The following is a 22,626-nucleotide window of genomic DNA, read 5'->3' as shown; positions in this document are numbered from 1 at the left end:
TCTCCCTTCCCTGTAGGATTCAGTTTAAAGCTCTCCTGATGAAGTTCTTCGTGCTGTGGCCAAACACATTCTTCCCCTCCTTTGTGAGGTGCAACCCGTCCCTAGCCAACAGCTTTAGAAATGTAATAAATGAAATGAAAAAGCAAGAATGTTATAGCCATTTGTTGGTTTCCCAAGCTAATCAATGGGGACATGAAGCTTTGGTTTTCAGAATCTCATCCTGGATTCAGCCCCCAAGCCAAATTGGGCCACCAGGGAATCTATTCAAGTTAGATTGGTCTATATTCTGAATTCCCAACTTGGGGTCTGAATTGAATCTTGTGATCCTTGCACAGTTCTACTATCCTGGCTCCTAGGGGACCTTTATGTCCTGGAAAAATCAGGAAAAGGACCCATCTTATAAATACAATTATGTATTTACATAGCTCATTTGAGATGGGACACATTTGCTGTGAAGCCCCCTTGCAAATACCAGCAACTATTGGCAAGTTAGCTGTGTGTGTGTGTCTAAGAGAGAGAGATTGAGGGGGAGAGAGAGAGATGTTTTCAAGGGGAGCAAATAAAATCTGCATTCTTTAAAGGTCATTAACAATGTATCCAATACCTCATGAAATGCCTTTGCTCCTGGGCACTTTGCTCACAATGTATTTATTGTTTTTCATTACGTAATAATGCAAGAGGAAAAAGCAGATGGTTACCTCCCCTTGGGAGTAAAACACCCCACCCCAAGCTGACACTTGTTCTGATCTTTGGCAGACAAAGGTATGTGTGGGGAGAGGGGTTAAGAGCTGGTCAGAAATGTATACAAGATTATTTAGGGTGCAGTCCTAAGTAGATAGGTGGCCGCCTCCGACCTTGGAGGCGACCGCCTATCCAAAGCAAGGCAAGAGAGGCACAGGGGGATCGTTTCCTCTGCGCCTCTCCTGCCTTGCCCTTTTTCACTAGACAGCTGTTTTTGGCTGTCTAGTGGGGGGGCGCTGACCTGGAGAGGAAGCTGCTGTACGACACATAGGATGTGTCATACGTAGGAGTGCACGAAAGCCACTTACCTGGTCTCGCAGCTTTTCGCGGTGGGGGGGAGGCGCTTTGCTGCTCTTCCCCAGAAGTTCAGGCCGGGGAGAAGGCGCCTCACCTCGCCCGGCCGCGAAATAAAAAGTAAAAAAAAAAAACGCCGCCGTGATAGGCTACGTGACGATTAACGTAGCCTATCACGGGGGCGTTTTTTTTTTTTTTACTTTTATTGGAATGGCGGCGGCGGCAGCCAGTCGAAAGACCAGCTGCCGCCCCTGACGAAGACCCGACAAACTGCCGCCAGGACCCGCTGCCGGGAGGGACATTCGGGAAAGGTAAGTCCCGTCCCGGGGGGGGCGCGGGGGGTGGGGGGGATGTCGGAGAATTTCTCCACGAATCTCCGGGAGGCCGAATGCCAACGCATTCGGCCCCCCGAAATTGGTAGAGAAACGGTCCGCCCCCCCGCCCCCCCCCGGGATGGGACTTACCTTTGGCGAATGTCCCTCGCAGTGGCGGGTCCCGGCGGCGGTTCGGCGGCGGCGGCCGGTCTTCCAACCGGCTGCTGCCGCCGCCATTTCCAAGTAAAAGAAAACAACAACAACAAACGTGATAGGCTACGTAAAGATTTACGTAGCCTATCACGGCTAGATTTTCAAAAAACACCGTGATAGGCTACGTAAATGTTTACGTAGCCTATCACGGCTGACTGCAGGCCAGGGATGCAAACGGCGGTGGCTACGGCCGCCGCCATTTGCATCCTGGGCCTCCCGGCAGGAGCAGAACTTTCGCGGCCGGAGAGGCGGGACGCTCCCCCCCGGCCAGAATTTCGGCGGGGAGGGATGGGGCGCCTCCCCCCCGGCCAGAATTTCGGCGGGGAGGGACGGGGCGCCCCCCCCAGCCAGAATTTCTGGGGGAGAAACGGAGCGCCTCCCCCCCACCGCAAAGCAAGCTTCGGGATCAGGTAAGTGACCTTCGTCCATACGCACAGCTCCGCTCTCCCCACCCCAGAATGCCCACCCCACCCCTTTCCAGTCGCTCCGCATTTGTCTTCTGAGTGCAGACGACGTGGCTGCTCCACGCTGCCTTGGAGGCAGTGCGGACGAGAGGGGAGGTCGGATTTCCGGGAACCAAACTCAGAGCATGGGCTCCGATGTCGGTTCCCAGAACAGAGGATATCCTATGTCCCTCTAGACAGTGTCTAGTGGCCATAGGATTGCCCCCTTACTCAGTATATCAGTTTTGTAACTGGTGATAATAGAAAAAACAGAGCTTTATAAGAGAAAATATGCATCAGTAAAGCTCACCATTTGGATTATTATCAAGTAGTAATAATGCTGAAATATAAAATCCAAAGGAAGAGTTGGGAAGCCTCCACATCTCAGAAAATGGGCCAGTTAGGATGGGGATAGTGAGATGCAGTTTTGCTTTTTCTTGGGGTGGAGGGAGGTGGAGGAGTTGCTGGATGGCAGATGGATAGAATCCCATTGCTGACTCACAACATGACCCCACATGTAGCCTTTGAATCAGAGCGGGGCATCTTGTGGCCCTCCAGATGCTTTGGCCTGCAAGTCCCATCAACCCTGGTCCCCCTCCAGTTTAAACCCTTCTTCAAAATGCTGAGGCACAGCCAGCAACCACCCCATTCTTGTACTCTGGAACATGAGTGCAGCAGAGCCCATAAAACAAAGTAAGCCAGGCTTGTCCATAACGGGAGAAAAAGCCAAAATTCACAGTCAGGCAAAAACTTTCTTAGGACCACGCACATATGCACAGAATTCTGGGCAAGCTTTTGAGATCTCCAGGTCTCTTAATCAGGCAAGACGTTACAAAAAGCAGGGGAAGGGAAAAAAAGGCTAACTTGATGTTGAAATCCTGAGGTCTGTATGGTCAAAGGCTTACAATGGAATGGAAGAAGAGCAGAGGCAATGTTTGAAGCACCCATGTTCAAGGGTGCTGTTTCCTGCCCAGGAGCTGGATTGAACCCTGTTCCAAGGCTCGTGGTAGAAGGGGAGAGCCGATGAGGGGGGCCTGCCCTCATGGGCAAACTGTTAAGCTTTCTTGCTCGCAGGTGGAGCAATTCTAGGGGAAAGTTGCAGGTCTACCACAGAAGTGTCTAAACCTTTCAAAAGCACCTGCCTCCCAAGGACCATTGGGGCATGGGAAGAGGGCCAAGCGAGGGGGTGGAAAAGGGGGGCAGGGGGCTCCTCCTATAGTGGAGCAGCGTCTAGCGGCGTGTCAAGCTCTTTGGAAATGAACTGAAAGAGCATTTTGAGTCTAGCAGAACAGAGTTTCCTATCCTGCTTTGCGTGACATAGAATCCTAGAGTTGGAAAGGGGGGCCTTGAGGCCATCGAGTCCAGCCCCCTGCTCACTGCAGGAATCCAGTGCAGGAATCCAGTTTAAAGCATCCTTGACAAGGTGGCTGCCCAGTCTCTGCTTGAATCCCTCCAGCGACAGAGAGCTCACCGCTATGGTCTGACTGTATCGTTTGACTCCCCTGTCAGTTAAGGCAGGCAGTCCATGAGATGTGCTGACTCCCAGTTAGGCTTGAGCCCTTTCCACAGTTAATCCAGATATTTCCCCTCCCTCCCTCCCTCCCTCCCTCCCATTCGCTCGCTTTTAATTTTCTGTAGTAGAAGAAGCATTCTGGAACTGTGCTTGTGGGAGGGAGGAGCATCTGCTCCTGCTAGCTGCAAACAGCCCTAAAGAGGATTCGAGTGTTTTGTACATAAGCAGCAGATACAAAAGACTTGAATCTGCTGCTCTCTCTAAAGAGCCGCAGAACCAGGTGGGAAGAGACTGGCCTGTTTCTCTTGGGGCCATTCTGGGGCAGGCAAGAGCTGAGCGTCTTCTGACTGCCAAGGCTTGGATGGGGCCTCCGTGGGCCGGCAGGACAGGTGCCTTTGGCGGACGGGGCCTAGAGCTGCCAGCCCTTGGCTCCAGGGGCAGAGGTGTGTGCCAAAGGGCTCCAGTCACTGGCCCGGGTCAGCTGCTTGGCTGGTTTCCCAAGGGGGGGCGTTCCTTTGGTGAGGGCGAGCAGCAAGTTCTCCTCACAGCTCCTGCGATCAGATCGGTCGCCTGCCTTAAGCTTAGGGCCAGGCCTGTGTTTCCCCCGGTGCAGGCGGCTGCTGACTTTGACTCCTGTGGCACGTGCTGGCATCCCTCCTCCCGAGTCTCGCCGTGGCCGCACCAAAGCCCCTGAGCCACAGGCCCAAACACAGCTGCAAATGTCCCACTCCGGGGCTGGTGGGGGAAGAGTTTGCAAGGGCAATGCAAGAGGTAAGCCCTGAAGTGCCTCTGGGCTGGGCTGCTCCCGCCGGGGCGGGCATGCTGAGAGAGTGTAGGAGAGTGGCCGGAAGGGCCCCTCGTGCACAGCCAGAGGCCTCCGAGAGGGCAGGTCAGGCTGGGCCAAGGGTGGGAGGTGCAAGGTGGACGTGTGTGTGTCAACATGCGAATGCAGCCGTGAGCGCAGGGTGCTGTGGGGGACGTGCCTCAGCCCTCCCCGGTGGAGAAGCGCCTCCTGCCTTGGCTGCCTGGTTCTTGGGACAGGAGGCTTGGCTGCCAGCGGGCGAGGCCCAGTGCCTGCGCCGCAGGGCTCCTGCTTGGCTTGTCCCTCTGCCCCCCTTTTCTTTGGTCGAAAGCAGTGTTGCAGCAGCCGATGACTGAATGGGGCTGACCAAGCCAGGCCAGATTTCCTCGGTGTGCATGAAGGCCAGAAGGTGTTGGGGTTCCTTGGCGCTTGGCTTGGTGCCATCTCCCTGCTCAGGGAGCCCCCCCACCCCCCCCCCCGGACTCCTGGGCCGCTGAGCGCTGCCCCCTCCCTGTTTTGCTTAGAGCCTGAGTTCTTCCAGAGACAGGTGGAGCAGCAGTCAGAGCCGCCCAGCCCAGGGCCCACGAGACGTGTTGGGGCACAACTCCCAGCATCTCTCCAGCCAGGCTGGAGGAGACGGTCCCAGGGCAGAGGGACTGAGGCTCTGGTGTGCTTGAGGGCAGCTCCACAGGTCTGCCTGCCCACCCCGCCTCTGTTCTCCGTTGCCCCCGAGGGCAGGACTGGAGCAATGGGTGGAAATCGCAGGGAGGCAGATTTGGGCGAAGCCTTGGGGAAACGTCTTTGCAGTTGCAGGGCTGTTCGGCAGTGGAGCGGACGGCCTGGGGAGGTGGTGGCTGCTCCTTCCCTGGAGGTGTTGAAGCAGAGCCTGGACGGCCACCGGTCAGAGGTGCTGCAGTTTCCTCCTGTGGTGCAGAGCCTGCATTGAGCTGGGGGCTGAGCACAGTGCCTCCCAAGGCCCCTTCCAGCTCTCGGGTTGAAGTAAGCTCCGTGGAGTTCAACGGGGCTTCCTTCCTGGTAGTGTGCTCAGGACTGAGACCACCTGGTGACGGGCCAGATGAGCAGCTCTCTTGACCATCGCTTGCCACGGCCCCTGGCCCCCGTGAAGACGGGCACGGCAAAGTAAAGCCGCTTCCCCTCCACGCTGGCTCAGCACGCCCTTCGCAGCCCAGGCCATGAAGCGAGTCCCATCTCAGCACGGCCCCTCCCCCATTCCCCAGTAGTGCCGCGGGAATGGCTGGCAGAAGGGAAAGCTGAGTGGCTCGTGCAGCAAGCGCCCCGCCCTGCCCCGCCCTGCCTGCCGCGTGCGGCTGCCGCTGCGGTCCTCAGAGCCCAGGCTGCTCCCCTGCCCCACCTTTCCTGTTTCCTTCCTGCCTGGTTGCCCTCTTGTCAGTCACCAGTTATGGGGGGCGTGGGGGGGAGGGTGTGTGTGTGTTGAATGTCTGTTGATCTGCCTGGCAGCGTGTGAACGAGTCTCTTGATTGTCTCTGGCTGATTGCTTTAAATTGTTTCAGATATATGTTGTTGTGTGTGGTATTTGTTCTGTGTCATCACGTGAAGGGTTTTATATTTCATATAATGTATTTTAATGGTTTTTAATTTTTGTGAACCGCCCAGAGAGCTTCGGGTATGGGGCAGTACAGAAATGAAATTAACGAATGGCTCAGACTTCTAGCATTGCCCCCCGCGGAAGGGCTCCCTCCCTGAGGGTAAGGAGGGGCCCTCAGGCTTGTACTGTCATTGATGGCTCCCTTGGAGCTGCCTGCAGGGCGAGCTTTTGCAGGAGGCGCTGTTGGGCGTGGCGCTGGTCTCCTCTAGAGTTGCAGATTGAAGCAGGAGCCCTGCCCTTGAAGCTCAGGGCCAGCGAGAGGCGGGCCAGGCAGCTGGGCTGTGGAGAGGTGGCTGGAGGCTGGGTGAGGAAGGACTGAGGGGGTCCTGCTGCTCTTCCCAGTCCCGGGTGGGCACTTGTCGCCAGGGCAGGACCGCACAGGAGCATTAGTACATGGCTTCTCTGCCAAGCGGGGCGGGCAGGCTGGGGGCGCCGTGTGGCCGTGTCACCTGAGCAGCAGCCCCCGGCATGGGCACCCCCTCCCCCCTTGCCGGGGTCGCCAGTGCAGGCCTCAGGCACGGAGGGGGTCTCATGGTTAGGATCTCCTGTGCTGCCCCAGAATGCACTGTGCGGGAACTGCGGGAGCAAAGACAAGGCATGGAAGAGGGTGCAGCACTCGGCTGCATGCGGACTGGGGAGGGCCCACTGCTCCATGCTGGAAGATGTGCTCGTATGCAGAGGATCCCCAGCTCAACCCGTGCACCTCCAGTTTGCGAAAGCAAGATCAGGTAGCAGATGACAGACGGGCCCTTCTCTTCCGGAGAGCCACAGCCAGTTCAGGCCAGCCGTCCTGGGCTTTATGGAGAGTCTGAGCTGGCACAAGGCAGTTTCCAATATTCCTTTGTGGATGTATTCATTTGGGAAGGAGACACCTGTTTTTAGCCCACAGGGCTCTGGAGAAGATGTGCCTCGCACTATGGGGGCGACTCCTGGTGGCATCTCGGAAGCCCTGGTGAGGGGTGTGTGTGGATAAAGATGACTACAAGACGGGGGGGGGGGAGCTGCTGCCGTGTGCCCTGCCTGGGCTCCTGGGTTCCTGACTAACAAAGCTAGAATAAATTGAGCAGCACGGGCTCCACTTGTGTGATCCATGTCGGCTTTGGAATTCGGCCTGGCCCAGCGTCCTGATGAGCTGGAGTGGCTGCCACTGGAGGCCATGCTGAGATTGGTTGTACACAAACCATCTTGAGCTGAGCACGCCTTTGACTGCCCAGGATGTGACCCATGTCAGATCCCAGTTCGATGAGCATCCTGGCCTGTGCCTCGGTGCAGCCCCACAGAGCAAAGGAGGTCTCCTGGGACTGTCCTCTCTTTGGCAGGGGCAAGGTGCGTGCTGGGCAGGGCCCCCACAGCACGCATCCTCCTGCAGTGCTGTCCAAGTCCCTTCCCCTGGGGGCTTGCAGGGAGCCCTTGCCTCTGGGCTGCTTCTGGTGCAGCCTCCCTCTCTTTGGGCAGTCTGAAACGTCCATCTTGTGCGGCCTCTCTTCCTCTCCTGCTCATGAGGGCGATGGTGGGGTGCGCGTGTGTGAGTGACCTGCAGCCAGGTCTTTCTTCTGTCCTTGCTCTTCCCCAGGGGTTTGGTCAAACTCTTCTCTGGACTTTGGGGTGGAGCTCTTGATTTGCTTACTCTTTAAGCTAGCAAAGCAGGTTGGAGAATGCTGTGAGCAGCATCTTCACAGCCGGCTTAATGAGCTGGGGCCTTCCATGCTGGCGAGCCGCAGTGATTGATCACAGCTTCTTGGGGCTGATCCTGGAATCGTTCGTGAATTAACTTTTTTGACAATTAGCTGAAGAGTGAACAGCAATGCTTTGGCAGGGTTGGCTCCTCTGGGGAGCCAGGTCTCAACCCCCCCACCATCAAAAACTGAAATGCGGGGGGGGGGGGGCAAAGGATAGCTGGTGTGTGGTGTAGTGGCAAGAGTGTTGGACTAGGAGCTGGGAGATCCGGGTTCTAGTCCCCACTCGGCCATGGAAGCTCACTGGGTGACTTTGGGCCAGTCACAGATTCTCAGCCCAACCCACCTCACAGGGTTGTTGTTGTGAGGATAAAATGGAGAGGAGGTGGATAATGTAAGCCTCCTTGGGTTCCTTGCAAGAGGAAAAAAGAGGCGGGGTATAAATGCAATAAAATAAAATAAATAATCCAGAGCTTGTGTTTTTCTTGTGGACATCTGGCTGGATCTCTGCATCTTGCTCTTGAGGTCTCAAGCCCCCTGCAGGGCACCTGGCACCCGTTTTGCTCTTGCTGGGCTGAATTAGAATCACCAAGGTGGAAGGGACCTCCAAGGCCATCTCGTCCAGCCCCTATTCAATGCAGGCTCTGCAATACAGGATGGAACTCCAGCACCCCGGCAGGTGGCTGTCCACCCTCTGCTCAAACACCTCCAGGAAAGAGCTCAGTGCCTCCCAAGGCTGTCCGTCCCACTGCCCAGCAGCTTTCCCCGGTAGGACGCTTCTCCTGAGGTTTAGCCAAAATCTGCTTCCCTGCCATTTCTACCCATCAGCTCTAGTCCTGCCCTCTGGAGCAACAGAGAGCAAGTCTGCTCTGGCTCCTCCATGAGAGAGCTGCAGATATCTAAGGGACTCTCCTTTGTTCAGCATGCCCAGTCCTTGGTCTGGCCAGGATGCTTGCTTGGGAGAGCACAGCAGAGGAAGGAGTGGGGGCAAGGCTGGCAGTCTTTTCCTGACCTGGTGCCCTCCAGAAGTTTTGGCCATCAATTGGGGCTGATGGGAGATGAAGTCCAAAACATCTGGAAGGCACCTGGTGGGGGAAGGTTGGGTTTGGGCAGCCTGGGAGCCAGGCACCCCTGACCATGTTAGGTCACTGCAGCATGCTTGCTGGTGCTCAGAGAGACCATCGATTGACTACTTAGGTTTATTCCCCATGTTCCAAATACATGATCAGGGCAGCTTTCAATAAACTCTTTAGAACACCATAAAGTAACCACATTAGTATAAGGCATACCAGCAACTGTTTATAAAAGCAGCCTCCAAATAAAATCAATCAGCAATGGTTAGGGCACCCGGGCCAACGCAAAGGTCTCTGCCTCCCGCCTGAAGAGACACCTGAGTGGGGGCCGGGTGAGCCATGAGGCTGAAAGAGTGTCCCAAAGTTGGCACTGCTGCTGCACGCCCTGCTTCCAGAAACGTGCCGCTGCGTTGGTGGTGCACTAAGCTTTGTGAGACTGTTCACAGTGCCGTGGGTGTGGTACCTTTGCTGACAGGTTTGCTTGCATCCATTCTGACCTGGACTCCACGTGGAGAGCAGGCCACGGGGTAGTGATCGAGGCAGCCACTTGTCCAATTCTGATGGAGGAGTTTCATCTTGTTCAGCCTGCGGATGTGAACAAGTTGCTTGGAAGAGTGAGGCCATCTGCTTATCTGTTGGACCCATCTCCATCCTGGTTAGTCAAAGCTGTCAGCTGGGTGGTGGAGGTGGGAGATGCTTCCTTGGGGGAGGGTTGTACCCCGGTACTTTAAAGAGAGCTGTTTTCAGGCCCCTTATGAAGAAAAAAACCTTGTTGGATCCCATTCTCCTCCACGTCCGTCGGCCATGCACCAGCATTCCTTTTCTCAGTAGCGTTCTCGAGCAGGTGGTGGCAACTCAGCTGCAGGCTTGGATGAAGCTGATGATTTGGATCCTTCCCAATGTGGGCCGAGGCTGGGTTTGGGGACTGAAAAGCCTTAGTGGATGACCATTGCTGAGAACTGTACAGAGACAGTGTATCCCTGCTGGTTCTGCTGGACCTCTTAGTGGCATTCGATACAATCGACCATGGTATTCCGTGGCCAACATAGAACTTGGGTGGACTGTGTTGCAGTGGTGCAGACCTTACCTGGCTGAGTGCTCCCAGAAGGTGCTGCTGGGGGATTACTGCTCAGCCTCATGGCCTCTGGGGTCCCTCAGGACTCTCTTATCCCCTATGCTATTTAACTTCTACATGAAACTGCTGGGAAGGGACACCCAGAGCTTTGGGGTTGGGTCTCATCACTACATTGATGATATCCAGCTCTCTCTGTCTTTGTCAACTGATGCCAAGGCAGCAGTGGAAGCCCTGACCTGTTGCCTGGGCACCAGTGATGGATTGGATGAGACTCCATCCAGACAAGGTGGAGGGACTGTTGTTCACTAGGAAAGCTAATCTGGGATTGAAATACAAACTGTTCTGGATGGGGTGGCACCCTCTCTGAAACATCAGTTTTGCAGATTGGGGGGTGCTTCTGGACCTGGCATTGTTTCTGGAGTGGAGGGTCAAGTAGGTGCTGTGGCCTGGAGCACCTCCTGCTCAGACCTACAAAGTGTTTAAAAAATACAACTAGTGCTAAACTATAGGAAGTGGAAAGAAGGCCAAGCAGCAAAGGAAGAGTACAAGCAGGTAGCACAGAATTGCAGGGGTGGCGTCAGGAAGGCTAAAGCTGAGAACGACCTGAGGTTAGCCAGGGATGCTAAAAGCAACAAAAAGGCTTTCTTCAGCTACGTACATAGTACAAGGCAGTGGAAAGAAATGGTGGTTCAGCTATTAAATAAGGATGGCAAAATGATAACAGAGGACAAAGAAAAGGCAGAGGTGCTCAATTCCTACTTTGGCTCAGTCTTCTCCCAAAAGAGGGTCTATGACCCCCCTGGCAAAGGCAAAGTACAGGCTGAAGGGGCAGGATTGCAGCTTGAGATCGATAGGCATATGGTCAAGGAACACCTCATTACTTTGAATGCGTTCAGATCTCCAGGGCCAGATGAACTGCATCCGAGAGTAAGAAAGGAACTGGCAGAAGAACTCTCAGAACCGCTGTCTGTTCTCCTTGAGAAATCATGGAGGACGGGGGAAGTGCCAGATGACTGGAGGAGGGCTAATGTTGTCCCTGTCTTCAAAAAGGGTAAAGAGGAGGAACCTGGGAACTACAGACCAGTCAGTCTGACATCAATCCCTGGGAAAATTCTGGAGCAGATGATCAAGCAATCCATCTGGAAGCACCTTGACAACAAGGCAGTGATTACTCGAAGCCAACATGGATTTGTCAAGAACAAGTCCTGCCAGACGAATCTGATCTCATCTTTTGATTAAGTCACCTCCCCTGTGGACCGTGGGAATGCTGTAGACATCATATACCTCAACTTCAGCAAAGCTTTCGACAAAGTGCCCCATGATCTCCTGATGAGCAAACTAGCTCAAAGTGGGCTAGATGAAACAACGATCCGGTGGATCCACACTTGGCTGCAGAATCGGACTCAAAGAGTGCTTCTCAATGGGACCTTCTCCAACTGGGGAGAGGTAACGAGTGGGGTACCGCAGGGCTCAGTCCTGGGCCCAGTGCTCTTCAACATTTTTATGAATGTCTTGGAGGAGGAGGTGCAGGGAATGCTGATCAAATTTGCAGATGACACCAAATTGGGCGGGATAGCTAATACTTTGGAAGACAGAAACAAAATTCAAAGTGATCTGGATAGACTGGAGCACTGGACAGAAAACAACAGAATGACATTTCATAAGGATAAATGCCAAGTTCTTCACCTAGGAAAAAGAAACCAAATGCACACTTACAAGATGGGGGATACGTGGCTCAACCACACTACAAGCGAGAAGGATCTTGGAATTGTTGTGGATCACAAGCTGAATATGAGCCAACAATGTGATGTGGCTTCAAAAAAGGCAAATGCTCTTTTGGGCTGCAGTAATGGAAGCATCGCTTCCAAATCCCGGGAAGTACTAGTTCCCCTCTACTCAGCACTGGTTAGGCCTCATCTGGAGTACTGTGTCCAGTTCTGGGCACCACACTTGAAGAAGGATGCAGACAAACTGGAGAGGGTTCGGAGGAGGGCAACAAAGATGATCAGGGGACTGGAAACAAAGCCCTATGAGGAGAGACTGAAAGAACTGGGCATGTTTAGCCTTGAGAAGAGAAGACTGAGGGGAGATATGATAGTGCTCTTCAAGTACTTGAAAGGTTGTCACAGAGGGGAAGGCCAGGATCTCTTCTTGATCATCCCAGAGTGCAGGACACGGAATAATGGGCTCAAGTGACAGGAAGCCAGATTCCGGCTGAACATCAGGAAAAACTTCCTGACTGTGAGAGCCATACGACAATGGAACCAATTACCTAGGGAGGTGGTGGGCTGTCCCACATTGGGGGCGTTCAAGACGAGGCCAGACAGCCATCTGTCAGGGATGCTCTGACTTGGATTCCTGCATTGAGCAGGGGGTTGGACTCGATGGCCTTGTAGGCCCCTTCCAACCCTACTATTCTATGATTCTGTGATTCTAAATGCAGCAGCCAAATCGCTTTCTGGCACATGCTTTGTTTGTATATTTATTTATTGTGTGGATTGGGACTGGAAGCATGTCTCCCGGCATGAACCTACTCATATACCACGCTCATCATCCACGGCCCTCCTCCAGGTGCCTCCTCTGAGTGAGGCTCGGAAGGTGGCAACAGGGTAGAGGGCCTCCTTGGGGGCAGCCCCTCAATAATGGAATGAACTCTCCAGAGAGGCCTGCCTGGCACCAACACTGTTGGCTTCTCAGCACTAGGTTAAGACCTCCCTTTATTCTCAGGCATTTGGCAGCCTGATGATAAGGTTTTTAAGCAGGTCATGGAATTTCTTATTCTTGATTGTTAATGTTGTTTGGATGTGAGCGTGTGTGTCTTCTGTCTGTTTATATGTTACATATAATTACTGTTAAAATGTTAAAAATACAGTTACTGTATTTTTAACATTTTTAATCTCTGTCAGCCCCCAGAGAGCTTTGGCTATTGGACAACATAGAAATGTCATAAATGAAATGAAATGTAATTATTTAATCAATATATAGACTGCTTGTCTATATCTAAGGAAAGTTAGGATGTTAGACTGGCCCCTTGGTTCAGTTTTAGGCAGGCTGTTAAAACATGTTTATTCCAGATGGCTTTTTAGTATTTCAAATGTGTCAGCACCGCACTCTGTTTTTAAGTTTTAATTGTAAGTCACCCCTTGGATCCCTATCTGGGCTCCTAAATATGCAAACAAATAAATGCCAGGGCAGCTCCCATCCCCTGCAGTTGTGACTGTGCAGCCCTTGTTTAGCTTTGCTCTGTAGCGTATGTGGACACAGACACAAGTACCTGTGTCCATCACAACGCTTCCAAATGCCTCTTTGTTAGGTGCAGTCCCAGGTTCTTTAGCTGCTGGACCAGCGGGGTTTGGCTATATGCAATTTCATATATTTCATATATTTCAGCTGATTTCATCTCATTAGCTGGAGGCAATTTTTATTTCATTGAACATGCATTAATTGCTATATTCTAATATCTCAGATACATAATCATACACTTTGAAAAGTAGAGGTTAAGAGAAGAGTTTACCCTGTGTTACCATTATTTGGTTTTATTGCAAGCCACACATCAAAGCTTCTGCAGTCCAGAGAGGGGTACTCTGCAGATCTGGCAAATCAATCAGGTTTGATCAATGGATTGCCAGCGCCTTCGAACCTTGCTAAAAGGGGCAGTGGCTTTCCTGAGCTGGGCCTGTGTTGGGGGCCCTGTTCACTTTGCAAAAGAGTTGAGAAGGCTTCATGGGGAAGGGCAGCGATTGTGAGAGGTAGACCTCGGGCATGTAAGCTGCGGAACCCCCGGAAAGCTTTTTCTGCAGCCTGGCGATCCTGCTTGGCCCTGCTGCTGCTTGTGCTGAAAACCTTGTCGTGGCTCTGCAGTTTGCCTCTGCCCCACGGGACTGCCTAGAAGGCCTGAGGATGCCAACGCATTGGGCAAAGCATGCCTGCAGGCATCCAAGAGCCCGGCCTCAGAGCATTTGGACTGCTTTGGGAGCTGAAGTGGTTCTGGTCAAATGAAGCCTGGAGCTCAGCAGGCTTGTCGGAGGCTTCAGAACCTCCTCAAAAATGTGGAAGGGCGTTTTTGTTTTTACTTCCTCTGGATAGGTTGATACATTTTCGAATCTCCCACAAGTGTCTCCAAGCCCCCATACATGGAAAACACCAGCAGTGTGTGTGTGCTTGTGTGTTAGAATCACAGAATCATAGAATAGTATTTATTTATTTATTTATTATTATTGCATTTATATCCCGCCTTTTTTCCTCTTGCAAGGAACCCAAGGCGGCTTACGTTATCCTCCTCCTCTCCGTTGTATCCTCACAACAACAACCCTGTGAGGTAGGTTGGGCTGAGAGTCAGTGACTGGCCCAAAGTCACCCAGTGAGGTTCCATGGCCGAGTGGGGACTAGAACCAGGATCTCCCGGCTCCCAGTCCGTCACTCTCACCACTACACTACAAGGCCATCGAGTCCAACCCCCTGCTCAATGCAGGAATCCAAGTCAGAGCATCCCTGACAGATGGCTGTCCAGCCTCGTCTTGAAGGCCTCCAGTGTGGGAGAGCCCACCATCTCCCTAGGGAATTGGTTCCATCGCCGTCTTGCTCTAACAGTCAGGAAGTTTTTCCTGATGTTCAGCCGGAATCTGGCTTCCTGTCACTTGCGCCCATTATTCCGTGTCCTGCACTCTGGGATGATAGAGAAGAGATCCTGGCCTTCTTCTCTGTGACAACCTTTCAAGTACTTGAAGAGTGCTATCATATCTCCTCTCAGTCTTCTCTTCTCAAGGCTAAACATACCCAGTTCTTTCAGTCCTTCTTCATAGAGCTTTGTTTCCAGTCCCCTGATCATCCTTGTTGCCCTCCTCTGAACCCTCTCCAGCTTGTCTGCATCCTTCTTAAAATGTGGTGCCCAGAATTGGACACAGTACTCCAGATGAGGCCTAAGCAGTGCTGAGTAGAGGGGAACTAGTACTTCCCGGGATTTGGAAGCTATGCTTCTATTAATGCAGCCCAAAATAGCATTTGCCTTCTTTGCAGCCATATCACATTGTTGGCTCATCTTCAGTTTGTGATCCACAACAATTCCAAGGTCCTTCTCTTTTGTAGTATTGTTGAGCCACGTATCCCCCATCTTGTAAGTGTGCATTTGGTTTCTTTTTCCTAGGTACAGAACTTGGCATTTATCCCTATGAAATGTCATTCTGTTGTTTTCTGCCCTGCGCTGCAGTCTATCAAGATCACTTTGAATTCTGTTTCTGTCTTCCAAAGCATTAGCTATCCCACTCAGTTTTGTGTCATCCGCAAATTTGATCAGCATTCCCTGCACCTCCTCCTCCAAGTCATTCATAAAAATGTTGAAGAGCACTGGGCCCAGGACTGAGCCCTGCAGTACCCTGCTCGTTACCTCTCCCCAGTTTGAGAAGGTCCCATTGATAGGCACTCTTTGAGTCAGATTCTGTAGCCAACTGTGGATCCACCGGATCGTTGTTTCATCTAGCCCACTTTGAGGTAGTTTGCTCATCAAGATATCGTGGGGCGCTTTGTCGAAAGCTTTGCTGAAGTTGAGGTATATGATGTCCACAGCATTCCCACGGTCCACAAGGGAGGTGACTTGATGAAAAAATGAGATCAAATTCATCTGGCAGGATTTGTTCTTGACAAATCCATGTTGGCTTCGAGTAATCACTGCCTCATTTTCAAGGTGCTTACAGATGGATTGCTTTATCATCTGCTCCAGAATTTTCCCAGAGATTGATGTCAGACTGCCTGGTCTGTAGTTCCCAGGTTCCTCCTTTTCACCCTTTTTGAAGATAGGTTAACATTAGCCCTCCTCCAGTCATCTGCCACTTCCCCCATCCTCCATGATTGCTCAAAGAGAATAGACAGCGGTTCTGAGAGTTCTTCTGCCCGTTCCTTTATGACTCCAGGATGCAGTTCATCTGGCCCTGGAGATTTGAACTCATTCAGGGAATTAGGTGTTCCTTGACCATATGCCTATCGATCTCAAGCTGGAATCCTGCCCCTTCAGCCTGTACTTTGCCTTTGTCGGGGGGGGTCATAGACCCTCTTTTGGGAGAAGACTGAGCCAAAGTAGGAATTGAGCACCTCTGCCTTTTCTTTGTCATCAGTTATCGTTTTGCCATCCTTATTTAATAGCTGAACCACCATTTCTTTCCTCTGTATTTTACTATGCACGTAGCTGAAGAAAGCCTTTTTGTTGTTTTTAGCATCCCTCGCTAACCTCAGCTCGTTCTCAGCTTTAGCCTTCCTGACGCCATCCCTGCAATTCTGTGCTAAATGCCCGTACTCTTCCTTTGTTACTTGACCTTTCCACTACCTATGTGTGTGCTTTTTTGTTTTCAGGTAATCCCTAAGCTTTTTGTGAAGCCACATTGGCTTCTTCTGTTGTCTTCCACCTTTTCTTCTTGTTGATATGGTTTGTAATTGTGCCTGGAGAATTTCCTTTTCTAAAAGCTCCCACCCATCTTGGACTCCTTTTCTCGTTAGCATCGCTTGCCATGGGACCTTGCTGATCATTGTTCTGAGTTTATTAAAATCAGCTTTCCCAAAATCCAGGGTACGCGTTTGAGTACACTCGGCTTTTGCTTCCCTTAGAACCGAGAACTCAAGTACAACATGGTCGCTTTCCCCCAGAGTTCTGTAACTGCTACTTTATCCACTAAGTCATCTCTGTTGGTTAGGATCAAGTCAAGGATAGCCGATCCTCTAGTTCCTTCCTCTATTTTCTGTAGGAGGAAGTTATCCGCCACAAGTCAGGAATTCCCTGGAGGGGCCATGTTTTGCAGAATGTGTCTCCCAACAAATATCGGGGAAATTGAAGTCCCCCATTACTACTACATCATGCTTCCTTAAAACATTGGCTATTTGCTTTTCAAAAGTTTCATCCTCGTCTTCTCCTTGATTGGGTGGCCGGTAGTAGACTCCGACCACCAGGTTCCTTTTATGCTTTGCTCCATTGATTTTGATCCAGATGCTCTCGGTGGGGCTACCAAGCTCCTCCTCCTGTATTTCTGTGCAGAGATTTGTTTTTTTCACATACAGTGCAACCCCACCTCCCTTTCTGTTTCTCCTGTTCTTTTTGAACAAGTTATATCCTTCAATTGCAGTATTCCAGTCATGAGAGTCATCCCACCAAGTCTCAGTTATACCTCTCAGGTCATAATTTCCCTCCTGTATTAAGAGTTCAAGTTCGTTCTGTTTGTTTCCCATACTCTGGGCATTAGTATATAGACATCGAAGACCATGTGCTTCATAGTCTGGCTTTCTTCCTACATGTGTCTGAAGACTATTATTGGGCGCTATCCGAGTTGTTCTCTCCGTTGCGGTGCGTGCGCCTACATCCATTGTTACCCCCAACATTACATCTCCCTTCCCTGTAGGATTCAGTTTAAAGCCCTCCTGATAAAGTTCTTCATGCTGTGGCCAAACACATTCTTCCCATCCTTTGTGAGGTGCAACCCGTTCCCTGCCAACAGCCCATCTTCCAGGAAGTATATGTCAAAGGCTCCTTGGAGGGCTCTCTCAGTCCAATCCAGTAGCCAAGTCCAGACACAGACAAAGGGATTCCTTTCAAAGCTTTATTCTTCTTTTACAACTTAACAACTATACCGTTTGCAACTAGATCTGAGCAGCACAGTACCTATGCCCTAAGTTGGAACAGGTGGTCCCCGTTTGAAAGGGAGTTACTGGCAGACCCCTGAACTTAAGGACTAGGGAGAGTCCCTCCCCTTTTCCCTTGGATCCTCAGGGCGTAGCCGTTGTTTGCGTGCCAACCGGGCACTGCGCCTCCTTTCTGCGCCCTCCATCTGGCGCCACTCTCTGTGTCTGCGTCGCGCATCCACCAAGTCTGCTATCTCTGCTCGGTCACTCCCTGGACTGCTTTCTAATCTAAGAATGCTGCTGGGAGGAATCTCCGTCAGCTGTGGGCCCTGGGAAAGAGGAGCGCGCTCCTCTCCCAGGAGCGACTGCTCTTCCTCAGAATCAGAACTACTCTGGGATTCTATGTGCTCAGTGTCCACCCTGACATCATAGCCCGTGGTCCCAGAATCAAAATCTCTCTCGTCGGCACCACCTTCGTAGCCAGTTGTTCACCCGGAGTATTTTTCTTTCCCTTTCTATCCCTCTTCTAACTACTGGAAGGATGGATGAGAAAACTATGTGGGCCCCAAAGTTCTTGAGTTTCCTTCCCAAAGCTTCAAAGTCTGACGTGATTCTTCTAGGGATGGCGGAGAATTTCTCCCCGAATCTTCGGGAGGCCGAGCGCCGAGGCATTCAGCCCCCCGAAAGTGTTGGGGAAATTCTCCGCCGGCCCCCCCCCCCTCCGGGATGGGACTTACCTTCAGCGAATGTCCCTCTCGGCGGCAGGTCCCGGCGGCGATTCGGCGACGTTTCGTCAGGGGTGAGGACGGCGGCCGGTCTGCTGACCGGCTGCCGCCACCACCATTACAAAATAAAAAAGTAAGTAAAAAACAAACAAACACACACCCGTGATAGGGTACGTGACGATTTACGTAGCCTATCACGGCTAGATTTCCAAAGTCAGCCGTGATAGGCTACGTAAATCGTCACGTAGCCTATCACGGGTGACTTTGGAAAAAAAAAATGCGCGAAAAGTAAACCTTTTCGTAATCACCCCTGCGAAAAGGTAAGTGACTTTCGTACATCCCTAGATTCCTCGTAGCAAGGGATGCCTGTAGGGATGTACGAAAGGGACTTACCTGGTCCCACAGCTTGCTTCGCGGTGGGGGGGAGGCGCTTTGGTTCTCCCCCTGAAGTTCAGGCCGGGGGGGGAGGTGCCCCGCCTCGCCCGGCCGAAATTCAGGCCGGGGAGAAGCTCCCCGTCTCCCCGGCCGCAAAATACAAAAGTAAAAAAAAAACAAAAAAACCCACACCCGTGATAGGCTACGTAACGATTAACGTAGCCTATCACGGCTAGATTTCCAAAGTCAGCCGTGATAGGCTACGTAAATCGTTACGTAGCCTATCACAGGTGACTTTGGGGGAAAAAAAAAAAAAGCGCGTACGCAGCGCTGCCATTTGCGTTCCTTATTTGGTCCCAGTAGTCTACGTAAAGATTTACGTAGACTACGGCGAAAATAAGGGCAACGCAAATAGCATTGCCCTTATTTTCGCCATAGTCTACGTAAATCTTTATGTAGACTACCCGGGACCAAATAAGGAACGCAAATCTGCATATGCCGCACTTTTTATTTTTTTTCTCAAAGTCACCCGTGATAGGCTACGTAACGATTTACGTAGCCTATCACGGCTGACTTTGGAAACCTAGCCGTGATAGGCTGCATAAATCGTTACGTAGCCTATCACGTGTGTGTGTGTGTTTTTAACTTTATTTTGTAATGGCGGCGGCGGCAGCAGCCGGTCGGAAGACCGGCCGCTGCCCCCGCCCCCGAAGAACCTCCGCCGAACCGCCGCCGGGACCCGCCGCCCAGAGGGACATTCGAGGGAGGTAAGTCCCATCCCGGGGGGTGGCGGAGAATTTCACCGCCAATTTCGGGGGGGCGAATGCGTTGGCATTCGGCCTCCCTGAGATTCGTGGAGAAATTCTCCGCCATCCCTAGTCCATCCTCCCAGGAGACAACATACCTGGCGAGTCTACGGGTCTTCGCGACATACTTGGGTCTCGATCCCACACAGCAAGGAGTCTCCCACTACTACCACTCTTCTCTTCTTGTTGTTGTAGGCCTGGGTTTCATCGCCTCTGTTTGACTGACCTCCAGCCTCTTGCTCCCTCTCATGTAGGTTCCCCTGTGATTCTTCCTCTGCAGGCTGTCCTCCAGTCTCATTCGCAAGTACCTGGAATCGGTTCCACAGCTCCACTGCTTCCACTGGTGCAGAGTGGCGTCTAGTTCTTCTCCTAACTGTCACCCTTTTCCAAGGAGTATCCTCTACTCCATTTTTCTCCCCAAGAGAGAATCCCCAAGAGATCTCCCCAAGAGAGAATATTGGACTACATAGACTCATCCGGGTGAAGGGCTGTGTTCAAAATGCGCAAGGCATGCAGTGTATGAATAAGTAATTCCAGTACTCCTTCCATGGCACCCAGATAATTTTAGCTGTGTATTTGTTTTATTTATTTTATTTATTTAAAACATTTCTTGTCCACCTTTCAGGGAAGAAGCTCTCCCAAGACAATAAAACATGTAACACCAGTATGATATTAGGAACAATAAAAACACAATAAGAACAGGAAGAATACAACAAAACCAGCAACAACAGCAATCATATTAGGAAAAGGCCAGCACAAAATAATATGTTTTCAGGGCCTTCTTAAAACCCTGCAATGTTGGAGCATGGTGGACGCCTGATAGCAACTTTTTCCAGAGGTGTGGGGCCACTGCAGAGAAGGCCCTCTCTTGTGTGGTCATTCATCTAACTACCCTTAAAAAAAAGGTAAAGGTGTCCCCAACCAGTCGTGTCCAACTCTAGGGTGTGGTGCTCATCTCCATTTCTAAGCTGAAGAGCCAGCGCTGTCCGAAGACGCTTCTGTGGTCATGTGGCCGGCATGACTGAACACCGAGGTGCACGGAACGCTGTTACCTTTCCCGCCGAAGTGGTACCTATTTATCTACTTGCAATTTCTTGCTTTCGAACTGCTAGGTTGGCAGGAGCTGGGACTGAAGACGGGAGCTCACTCCGTCACGCGGCACTCGGGTCTTGAACTGCTGTCCTGCCGACCTTCCGGTCTGCAGTTCAGCGTCTTAACCACTAAGCCACTGCGGCCCACTATCACTACCCTTACAAGTGGGCAAATGAGAAGGGTCTCTCTTGCTGATCTTAGAGTGCAGGCAGGCTGATAGGGGTGAAGGTGGTCCTTCAAGTAAATTGATCCCAAATAGTTTGCAGCTTTAAAAGACAAAACCAGGCCTGCAAGTTGTTGTTGGGCATTCCCTCTCCCAGAAGATCAAGCTGAGTCCTTCTGAAGGTCAACCAGCTGCAGAATCATGAGTCAGCGTCTTCTCCCTGGGGGGGCCTTCGCACAGGACCCTGAGCTTTGATGCTCGTTGTAGCCCCTTCCCCATGTTGATCAGTGACATATTTCCCAGTACTGGTGAAGGACAGCAAAGAGACCCTGTGGTGGACGAAGGAACACAGCTGTGGTTGCCATGGCAGCTGGGTGTTCTCGGTGCACTTTGTAAAGCTGATGCTCTTAATTGGCTTCCAGTGAAGGCCCTTGGAATGTGTCAGGGTGGGAACTGAGCCCACAGAGCCCCAGAGCAGTTCTGATTCTGAGGAGGAACGGCAATCCATGGGAGAGGAGCGTGCTCATCTCTCACAGGCACAGCAGCTGGCAGAGATTCCTCCTGCCAGCATTCCTGGGAGAGATAGTGACCCTGGCAGTGAGAGAGCGCTGGACGGGGGCTTGCTGGATGCTTGGCGCAGACGCAGGGAATGGCGACAGATGGAGGGCGCAGAAAGGAGGTGCTCCTCTCGTTTGGCGCGCAAACAACGGTCGCGTCCTGAGGACCCAAGGGAAAGAGGGAGGATCTCTCCCTAGCCCATAAGTTCAGGGTCTTCCCGTGGTTCTCCTTCAAACGGGGACCAACTGCCTTACCTGGAGCTTAGGCTGCTCTGCCATCTTTCCCCAGTGCTGTTTCTTGCTTTGTCGCTACTGATTAGTATCTGAAAGAGTCATAAAGTAATAAAGGAATAAAGCCTCGGAAAGAATTCCTTGTCGTCTGTGTCCTGATTTGGCTATTGGTGGGGACTGCAAGAGGCAGCTAGGGTGCTCCTGACAGAATGAGAGGCAGAGTGGAAGGGTGCGATCGTGGGTGCAGCCGTCCATTGCACTAGCTGCGGGGCAGCTGCCGCCGGTGAGGAAGGGGTGGGGGAGTCCTTGGTGGCACCCAGAGCCTCACCCTGGGCAGGTTGGCTGCTGCTTCTGACAGGACTGCGGCTGCTGTTGCTTCAAGTGCCTGATCTCCTTGGCTGATCTCCCACTTCAGCAGTCAAAGCCGCCGCCGCTGCTGCTGGAGAGTATCATGTCCCCTGGTGAGATCAACTCGCGGAAGGGGCCCCGGTTGGAAAGCGTCAGGCTGGAGACTCGAGGGCCCAGAAGGTGTGCCACGAAAGGGCAGTGGCCAAAGGAGTCCAGGGCAAGGTTTCTTCCGTGGAAGTTGCTCTCAGGGAAGGGGGGCTTTCTAGAGGAGGAAAGCCCCTCTGCTCCCGGGGGCAGAGGGGAGGCGCCGTGGTGGTGGTGGTGGTGGTGGAGGAGGTCATCCCATGGAGGGGCCGCAGGGCACCATCCTCTTCAGCCCTTGCTGCTGCTGCTGCCGCCCGCTGCTCTGTTGCCTCCCAGCCTCTCTGCCAGTGCGTCATTCCAGCCTAGAAATGGTCTGTTTTGTCCCAGGTGGGATGGCTGCCTCGGAGCCCGCAGGCTGCACTGGCCAGGGAATGGCCAGTTGGCCATGACAAGGACACTCAGCATCGGCAAGCTACTGATGGAAGGGCATCTGAGGCTGCAGCAGGTGTGGCTGTGAGCTGGAAGACCGCTGGGCAGTAAGTGCAGAGCCCCTCCCCTGCTCCCGCTTGCCAGTCTGCGCTGTTGCTTCACTCTGGGCCCCGCTCCACCGCAGCAGCAGCCAGAGGTGTCAGGATACGGAGCGCCAAGCTTTCCCTCAAGAGAGAGCCGGTCAGCTGGAGGCCTCCCTCCAGCACAAACTCCCAAAGGACCTGTGGCTGAGTTAAGCCTTTTGGCAGAATTCTAGAATTCAGGCAGGAGCAATCCATGCCCCCACAAGCCCCACAAGCCTGTAAATGCAAAAGAGGTCACTGTGCCCAGGGCTGTGGTTTGTTTGCAAGCTAATTTACATTTTAAGCTTCTATGACTCAGTCCAC

General features: G+C 52.4%; 1 protein-coding gene across 3 annotated transcripts in view; it reads left to right on the top strand.

Annotated features, from left to right (window-relative positions):
- The window catches only part of LOC146337379 (leucine-rich repeat and fibronectin type III domain-containing protein 1-like protein), a 120,881-nt gene that overhangs the window by 46,065 nt on the left and 52,190 nt on the right, over positions 1 to 22,626 (top strand). The window contains exon 2 of one of the 3 annotated variants that reach the window (XM_084814502.1): positions 22,139 to 22,287. The exons of the other annotated variants lie outside the window; for them this stretch is intronic. The gene's annotated coding sequence lies outside the window, so the exon portion shown is untranslated. The remainder of the gene's footprint in view (positions 1 to 22,138; positions 22,288 to 22,626) is intronic. 3 annotated transcript variants of the gene reach the window in all.

This window comes from Heloderma suspectum, chromosome 10 (genome assembly GCF_057233095.1).
Source record: "Heloderma suspectum isolate Gila_16-S chromosome 10, 16-S_ref, whole genome shotgun sequence".
NCBI classification, from domain to species: domain Eukaryota; kingdom Metazoa; phylum Chordata; class Lepidosauria; order Squamata; family Helodermatidae; genus Heloderma; species Heloderma suspectum.
Note: the sequence above shows the minus strand (reverse complement) of the source record. Positions and strands in the feature narration are given on the sequence as shown.